The sequence below is a fragment of the Chrysochloris asiatica genome, unplaced genomic scaffold (assembly GCF_000296735.1).
Source record: "Chrysochloris asiatica unplaced genomic scaffold, ChrAsi1.0 scaffold00002, whole genome shotgun sequence".
In the NCBI taxonomy this organism is placed as follows: domain Eukaryota; kingdom Metazoa; phylum Chordata; class Mammalia; order Afrosoricida; family Chrysochloridae; genus Chrysochloris; species Chrysochloris asiatica.
The window spans coordinates 48,062,024-48,067,616 of record NW_006408520.1 but is presented as its reverse complement, the minus strand read 5'-3'; the positions used below and the strand labels follow the sequence as shown (position 1 = coordinate 48,067,616).

The following is a 5,593-nucleotide window of genomic DNA, read 5'->3' as shown; positions in this document are numbered from 1 at the left end:
GTCTTCCTCTTTCTTGCTGATCCTCTACTTTATTAAGAATAATGTCATTCTCCAGGACTGGTACCTCCTGATAATATGTCCGAAGTATCACAAAGTCTGACCATCCTGGTTTCTAAGGAGCATTCTGGCTGTACTTCTTCCAATATAGATTTGTTTATTCTTCTAGCAGCTCATGTACTTCTTCCAAACACATATTTGTTTGTTCTTCTAACAACATTGTTGGTGTTGTTAAGTGCTGTTGACTTGATTCCAAATCATAGCTTGAGCCACAGCCTTAAATGCCATGGAGTCAGTTCTTACTCACAGTGAGCCTGTACAGGGTTTCCACGGAATTGCTGGTGGGTTTGAACCACTACCTTGTAGTGTCAAATAAAGTTAAATATTAACAGTTAGCAGTCCAGTGCTTATTCTTGGTGTGGCACTGTAGGATAAGCACTCAACTGCTAACCCTGAGGTCCAAGGTTAGTTATTCAAACCCATTACCAGCTACTTGGATACCCTATATAGGGTCGTTGAGTGAGAACCGACTCGATGGGCACTCAACTCCCAACTACCACCATGAATAGATAAGGAGCATGGTTGCTCTTTAGTATAAACACTGGAGTGCAAACCACAAAGTCAGTGGTTGGAGCCCCCAGTCTCAGCGGAGGGAGAAAGATGAGGCTTTCTGCTCTCACAAAGATTTCCAGCCTCAGAAAGCCTATAACTGTGTCACTATGAGTCAGAATGGACTTGACAGCAGTTAGAAACAACAACAACGTGAATAGGTGGCTTTAACTTTCAAAACCTACAATGATATGTTAGCCATTTAAGGAGAGAAATGATTTTCTAGCTCCATTTGTTGTTGTTGTTGTTATAAAATGGACTAAGTAGAGAAAATAGGCCAGTTTTCAAGAGATTCTAAAGCCAATGAACTCCACCTCACATAAGCGGAGTAAGTTTAAAAAAAAAAAACAGGAGTAGTTTCTACTTTAGTTGCTGGATGTTGTAAAATGCATCCATTAGCCCAAGGTCAGAAACAAAACAAAAGTGAATCTCTGAATCTCTAGTTTATTCAGACCAAGCAAGGACTTCTTTAAGCCTGAAATATTTATTTCCTACCTAGATTATCAGACAGAAGGGGTTCTCAAAATAAATCTTGTGCCATCACACAGTCATTTTCCTATTAAAATGCAATAGAACGTATTGATAAAATATTCTCATTAGGGGTTAGCTAGATGCCTGATCTTTGCCCTAAGGAGAGTTTTGGGAATGGTATCATTTTATAACAGTTATGGTTCTTCTTTATCTTCTCAATGCCTTGGACAGAGAGACCATGGGATTAATTATACACTATGAGTAACAATTCATGAATATTTAACACGCTCATCTATACTTAATGAATAAATTTGCATTTTGACACTATTATTTAATGTGCTTTAAGGAAATACTGCTCATTACCTTTCAATTTGGTAGATTAGTTGAATGTAATCAGAATGATAAGGCAGGAGAAATATAGTATTATTTAAATAACATTGTTTTTTATGACTGCTTCTGTGAGTTTGTTTTCTCTCCCTTTTCTTTTAAGTATCTTGGTTTATTTTATTCTATTCTGGTTGTTCTGTCTTAATCATTTTGTCTCCATGCTCCTTACAGAAGGGAATGTCTTTAGATTCATGGAAAAACAATGCAAATTAAATAATCAGTGTTTTGCTTCTGTCTGTGTGTACTGTAACAGGGCATTCTCTCACGCAAAATATCTCAATGCAATTGGCAATAATTGCATCATGGGCTGGCAGCTCAGCCAGGCTTCCGGGACCTGCACTGCAAGTAGGGGGAGCCTCATAACCTATAGAAGTGAGCAAAAGTCTCTAAATTTCCCCCCAAAAGGGAGATGCCCTCGGGATCAGGACTGAGAAAAGCTGACTAACTGGCAAGGATGCTGGGGAAGGTAAATTTACTTACTTATTTTTAATCTTTGGCTCTGGTGAGGGGTTTTTCTCATTTGCAAGTTGAGCACCTAATCTGTGTATCCACTTTAGGGAGTTTGGCTATGAGAATAGGCCTCTGGGAACTCTGTATGAAGACCCCATGCCTTTCCCAAAGGTAGAGACTTTGAGACCAATAGCTAGGCTCTTAGGAATCAGAATTGAAAATGCCCCAAAAGATAAAATCAGACTATGGCAAAAGGAAGGAAAAAGAAACTAAAATCTAGATGTAGAGCATTGTGCTAAATTCTTTACACATTGCATTAGTTTCCTAAAGCTGCCTTAACAAATTACCACAAAGTGAAAGCTTAAATCCAGAGCAATTTATTTTCTCACAATTCATGTACTTTAGAAGTCTGAAAACAAGGTGTGGACAGGGCCCAGCTCTTTCTGAGGATTCTAGGGGAAGATCCATTCTTGCCTCTTCTAGCTTCAGATGCTCCCTGACGTTCATTGCTGTGGCATCAAAACTCTACTCTATGCCTCAGTCACCACATGGCATTCCTCCACATGTGTCTTTCTTCTCTTGTGAGAAAGCCAGTCATATTGGATTAGGGCACACAGGGCTACAACATGTTAACTTCATGTTAACATAATTACATATGCAAAGACTATTTTCACATAAACTCATATTCACCAGGATTGGGCACCAGGTTAGGATTTTAATATATCATTTTGCTGTTGATAGGTGCCATTGAGTTGGGGCTGACTCATAGTGACCCTATGCACAACAGTACGAAACACTGCCTGATCCTGGGCCAATCTCACAATTGTCACGCGTGAGCCCATTGATGCTGCCACCTTGCCAGTCCATCTCACTGGGGGGTCTTCTTCTTTTTCTCTCACCCTCCACCTTATCGAAAATGATATTTTTTCCAGTGACTCCTCCCTCATGCCAATATACCCAAAGTATGAGAGATGAAGATTGGCCATACTGGCCTCCAAGGACAACTCTGGCTGCACTTCTTCCAAAACAGATCTATTGGTTCTTTTGGCAGTCCATCATGGCACTTTCAAAATTCTCTTTCAGCACCATAACTCAAAAGCATCAATTCTTCTACAGTCTTCCTTATTCACTGCCCAGCTTTCACATCCATATGAGGTTATTGAAAAGACGATGGCTTGGGTCAGGCACACCTTAGTCCTCTAGCTTTGCTCGTCAACATTTTATAAAGCTCTTGTACAGCAGATTTGCTTAATGCAATGCATCACTTGATTTCTTGACTGCTGCTTCCATGAGTATTGATGGTTCATCCAAGAAGGAAATCCTTGACAACTTCAATCTTTTCTTCGTTGATAAGAATGTTGCATAGTCAATAAAGCAAAGAGTATCTTTCTGATACTCTCTGCTTTCAATCAAGATCCATCAGACATCAGCAATGATATCCCTCATTCCACGGCCTTTTCTGAATCCGGCTTGAACCTCTAGAAGTTCTCTGTCAATGTATGTTTGCAGCCATTTCTGTATTACCTTTAGTAAAACTTTACTTGCATGGCATATCAAAGATATTGTCTGATGATTTCCATATTCCTTTGGGTCACCATTCTTTGGAATGGGCACAAATATGCATCTCCTCCAATCAGTTGGCCAGATAGTTGTCTTCCAAAATTCTAGGCATAGATGAGTGAGTGCCTTCTGTGCCGGCTCACTTTCTTGAAAGATTTCAATTTTCATTCCGTCATTTCCTGGTGTGTTGTTCTTTGCCAATTCCTTCAGTGCACTTTGGACTTCTTCCTTCAGTATCATTGGATCTTGATCATATGCTACCTCTTAAAATGGTTTAACATGAACCATTTCCTTTGGTACAGTGACTCTGTGTATGCCTTCCATCTTCTTTTGATACATTATGCATCATTCAATAATATGCCCAGAGAATCCTTCAATAACGAAAGTCAAGACTTGAATTTTTTCTTAAGTTCCCCCAGCTTGAGAAATGCTGAGCTTGTTCTTCCTTTTTGGTTTTCTGACTCTAGATCTTTGCACATTTTGTTGTGATATTTGACTTTATCTTTTCAAGCTGACCTTTGAAATTTTCTATTCATCTGTTGTACCTCCTCATTTCTTCCATTTGCTTTCAGCATCTCTATGCTGGAGAGCATCTCTGCACTGCAGAGCAAGTTTCAGTGTCTCTCCTGACATCCATTTTGACCTTTTCCTTCTTTCTTGTCTTCTTAATGACTTTTTGCTTTCTTCATGTATTATGTTCTTGATACCATCCCACAATTTTTCTGGTTTTCAGTCTTCAGTGTTTAATGTGTCAAATCTGTTTTTCAGGTGATTCCTAAATTCAGGTGGGATTTATTCAAGATCATATTTTGGCTCTCGTGGACTTATTTTCATTTTCTTCAGCTTCACATTGAATTTGCATATGAGCAATTGATGGTCTGTTCCACAATCTGCCCCTGACCTTGTTTTGACTGATGATATGCAGTTTTCCATCATCTCTTTCTGTATATGTAGCCAATTTGATTTCTATGTATTCCATCTGGTGAGATCCACGTGTATAATCATCTCTTGTGGTGTCTAAAGAAGGTATTTGAAATGAACAAATCATTGATTTTGCAGAATTCTATCATGCGTTCTCCAGCATCATTTCTATCACCAAGGCTATATTTTCCAACTACTGATCCTTCCTCTTTGTGCCCAACCTTTGCATTCTAATCACCACTAATGATCAATACATCTTGATTGCATTTTTAATCAATATCAGATTGAAGAAGTTGGTAGGATTCTTCTATTTCATCCTCACTGGCTTTAGTGGTTGTTGTGTAAATTTGAATAATAGTGTTATTAACTGGGCTTCCCTGTAGATGCATGGATATTATCCTATCACAAATAACATTGTACCTCATGACTGATCTGGATATGTTCTTTTTGACGATGAATGCAGCACCATTCCTTTTCCATTTATCATTCCCTGCATAGTAAACCATGTGGTTGTCAGATTCAAAATGGCCAATACTAGTCCATTTCAGCTCAGTAATGCCTAAGATATCGGTGTTTATGTGTTCTATTTCATTTTTGACAATTTCTCATTTTCCTAGATTTATACTTCATAAACTCCATGTTTTGTTTATTAAGGATGTTTACAGCTGTTTTTCTTCATTTTTAGTTGTGCCCCATCACCAGATGAAGGTCCCGTGGGCTTTAGTCCATTCCCATCATCACAGTCAACTCTACTTTGGGGAGGCAGCTCTTCTCCAGTTGCATTTTGAGTGCCTTCCAACCTAAGGGGCTCATTTTCCGGCACTATATCTGATAGTGTTTCTCGCTATTCATAAGGTATTTAGTAACTAAATATTCAGAAGTAGTTTGTCATTCCTTCCTAGTCTGTCTTCGTCTGGAAGCTCATCTGAAACCTGTCCACCATGGGTGACCCTGCTGGTATTTAAAATACTATTGGCATAGCTTCCAGAATCACAGCCACTCACAAGCCACCACAGTATGACAAACTGATAGGCGAGTGGTGGACATATCATTTTAGGGGATACATATTAACCCACTGCTGTTGTTAAGTGCTGGCGAGTGGATTCTACCCATTGTTGTTGTTGTCAGGTGCCATCGAGTCGGAACCGACTCATAGCGACTCCATGCACAGCAGAACGAAACAATGTTCGATCCTGGG

At 39.3% G+C, this 5,593-nt stretch overlaps 1 pseudogene; it reads left to right on the top strand.

The window, feature by feature from the left end:
• Positions 1-1,766: 1,766 nt before the first annotated feature.
• The window catches only part of LOC102813459, a 7,759-nt pseudogene continuing 3,932 nt past the window's right edge, over positions 1,767-5,593 (top strand).